Consider the following 3789-nt stretch of genomic DNA (forward strand, 5'->3'; position numbering starts at 1 on the left):
AGTTTTCCCCAGTTGTTTCATTTGTGGCATGTTTCTTTTTTCTCATTTTAGTTGCCTCTCTGTGTTTGTTTGTGTGCATTATACAGATTTTTAATGTCTCCAAGTCTTGGCCAGGTGGCATTATGTAGTTCGTGCCTGTGTGGGCCAGTGGTGCAGTCTCCCTGATCACCTGTGCTGGAAGATCTGGAACCATTCTTTGAATGAGTTGTACATGTTCTCTTTTTTGTTGGTAAGCCTTGGTTTCTATTAGCATGTCAGTGGATTTAACTGACTCTCAGGCTGACTGGCTGGGAGGATTGGTCATTCCCACATTGTATGAGTTTCTATGTTGGGACCAACTTCATAGAGTGGGATTCACCCTATCAGGCTTGTGTACTTGTTGAGACCATCCTTTGGGTGTGCTGCTTGTGAACTAGACAGGTAGTGTTCTGTTGTGGCTTGACATCAGCTTCCAGTTGTGTTTATTCTATAGCTCTTTGGGAGAGGCTTCCATTCAGGCCAAGGCTAGCCACTGCTTTTGATTGCTTGAGGCAACCTGGTAGGGCTGCAAAGTGATCCGTGGGTGGTTTCTGCCTGCGCTTGATCTGGAGTCATGTGAGAGAGACTTCGCTGTGAATCATGGATGGTTTTCCTCAGTACCAGGCCTGGGGTGGCTTAACAAAAGGTCCAAGGTACCCCAATTCCTGAGTCTGCCTTCTGGCTGCCCACAAAGCTCTGTAGCTAAAAGTGCCTTTGGGTGGTATGCAAGTTAGGTGATGTTGGGACCCAGGAAATCACTAGGGTAAAGCAAATAGGTTTTACCTGGCCAATGTAGATTCACATTTGGTGCCAGGGTGAGTTAAAGACTGTTGACTGCTGTCATATGCTCCCTCTGTGGAGAGTGCAAGGTGAAGTTGGTTGCTGGACAACCAGTCTGCCACAGGTAATTTGCAAGATGGGTGGAGCAGGGTCTCAGGGATTATCGGGTGGAGTGAGCAAATTCTATTCGGCCGATGTAGATTCAGATTTGTTGTCAGAGACAAGCCTGTGACCTCTTGCAAAAATTTCAGATCATACCAAGGCCAGCCATTGCTTGATAAGTTAGACTTGAGGTTGTTCTTCAAGTTGATTGTTATAGTTTGTTTGTAATTTTAATGTGGTCATGAGAGGAGGTGAACTCCACTTTTACCTAGCCTGCCATCTTGAACCCTTTACTGTTCTATCTATTCTTTGTCTTCCTTTTCATGTCTTCTGTCTTTCATGTTTTCTGTCTTCTTTTGGGCTAATTGATTATTATTTGTGACCAACATTTATCATAATTTTTTAGGTTGTTAGCAGTAGCTTTTTAAAATTTTAATGTCTGCATTAGGGATTATAGTATACATCATTAACTTGTCAAGTCCATTTTCAATGATACCATACCACTTCGCATATAACATAAGCACCTTGCAATAGTTTACTTCCAATCCTCCCACCTGGACTTTGTGCTATCATTTTCACCTCGAATTTAATTGTTGTTTTGTTTATTTCTTTGTTTAAATAGTGAGTTATATTTTATAGAGATTCAAATAATGATAAAATATTCATATATTTACCGATACATATACCATTTCTGATACTTTTCATTCATTGTGTTGATCCAGGTTTCTTTTTGGCACCATTTTCCTTCTGCTTGAAAATTTCATTTAGCATTTTTTTGTAGTATGAGTCTGCAGGTGATTAATTCCCTTAGTTTCTGAAGAATAGGAAAAGTCTTTATATCACCCTCATTTTAAAAAGATATTTTGTGTGAATAAAAAATTCTAAGTTGACTGTTTTATATCTTATTACAGTACTTTAAAGAAGCTATTCTAAGCCTACAGCCATGCCACCCTGAACACGTTCAATCTTGTCTGATCTTGAAAGCTAAACAGGGTTGGACCTGGTTAGTATTTGGATGGGAGACCACCTAGGAATACCAAGTGCTGCAGGTGTTTAAAAAATAAAAATACAATAAAGAAACTATTGTACTGTCTTCTCACTAGCAATTTTTCCAATAGGAAATAAGATGTCATCCTTACTCTTACTCCTCAGTACACATGTGTCTTTTGTCTTGTAGCCACTTTAAATTTTTTCTATTTATCACCGGTTTTGAGCAATTTGACTGTGATGGGTCTAGGGGCAGTTCTCTTTCTTCCTTTCTTTTGGTTTTGTTAAATTTCTGGGATATGTAAATTTATCAAATTTGAAAAAAAAAATTAACCATTATTCCCTCAAATACTTTGTGTGTCTCCTCTCTCTTTTCTTTTGAAGATGTCAATTCCATAAATATTCGATTGCTTGAATTTACACCACAGTTCACAGATGCTGTGTTCCTTTTATTTTATTCTTATTCTTTTGTTTTATTTTTAAGTCTCTAGTTTAGTAATCTTTTCTTCTGCTCTGTTTAATAAAGCATTAATTCAAACCAGTGCATTTCTTGTATCAGACGTTGTAATTTTCTAAACTTTGATTTGGGTCTTTTACATACCTTTTATGTCTCTACTTAACTTTCGAACATATGCAATACAGTTATAAAACTGGTTAATGTCCTCATCTGTTAATTCCACCACCTGTTAGTTCTGAGTTGTTTTCAATTCATTGTTTATTCTCTGCATTATGGATCATATTTTCCTACTTATTCAAATTACCAGTGTTCATTGATTGGATGCACTATTCTGTAAATTTTAACTTGTGAAGTACTGATATATTTGCATTCCTAAAAATATTCTAGAGCTTTGCTCTAAAATGGAGTTACTACTTGGAAGCAGTTTGATCCTTTTGGGTCTTGCTTTTGACATTTGTTAGGCTGGACCAGAGCAGCATTTTAGTCTATTGATAATCATTCACCACTATGCTGAGACAATATGCTTATGAATACTCTGTTCAATGCTACATCCATTCAGGTTTTCCAGTATGGCTTATGAGAATAAACACTACTTCTGATCCTGTGTAAATGCTGGATAATTTCCTTCTAATGATCAGTTGAATACTCAATACTCTGTTGAATACCCAAGGGGGATCCTGTGTAGATATTCAAGTTTTTCTCTCCGTCAAGATAATTCCTCTCTGGTACTCTGACCCATGAATTTTCTCTCTAGGCACTAAGATACTTTTTTTTATGTAAGCATTCCAAGCTCCACCTGTGATCTCCCTACATCTGCTGTTTTCCAGAAACAACCTCAAAGCAGTAAACTGAGGCAATTATATTTCTCACTTCCTCTTTTATTTCATTCTTGTCTCTTATGGACTACTGCCCTTTATTTCTTGATATCCAGTACCTCGAAAACCATTCTCTCTCTCTCTCTCTCTCTCTCTCTCTCTCTCTCTCTCTCTCTCTCTCTCTCACACACACACACACACACACATGCACACATGCACGCACACACACGATGTGTTTTTAGGTGGGAGGGTAAATATAATCCCTATTACTTTGTTATACCTGAAAGCAAACCTCCCAACACTGCATCTTAACAGCTTTTTTGAAATCAGACACTAAATAATTTGAAATAATTTTATTCTCCCCAAACTCCTAGCACATTGGCATATAGGAAACATGGCCTATTGGGTATGTCAATTTTCTTTGGCCAAAAATCACCAGGAACACACACATAGTAGAAAAAGCTGGGGTTATTACTCTTTGAAGCAGGAGAGAATGTACACCCTCTGGAACAATGGATTTTCTGAACTTAACAAATAAAAATACAGAATACCCAATTAAGTTTGAATTTCACAAAAACAATGAAAATGTGTATTATATATCAACCTATAATTCACATGTTGGAATAATTA

The 3789-nt window shown here is 37.5% G+C and overlaps 1 pseudogene; it reads left to right on the forward strand.

Annotated features, from left to right (window-relative positions):
- The first annotated feature begins 1833 nt into the window (after positions 1–1833).
- LOC118608482 lies at positions 1834–1952 on the forward strand (annotated as a pseudogene).
- Positions 1953–3789: the final 1837 nt, after the last annotated feature.

Source organism: Rousettus aegyptiacus, unplaced genomic scaffold (genome assembly GCF_014176215.1).
Source record: "Rousettus aegyptiacus isolate mRouAeg1 unplaced genomic scaffold, mRouAeg1.p scaffold_m13_p_9, whole genome shotgun sequence".
NCBI classification, from domain to species: domain Eukaryota; kingdom Metazoa; phylum Chordata; class Mammalia; order Chiroptera; family Pteropodidae; genus Rousettus; species Rousettus aegyptiacus.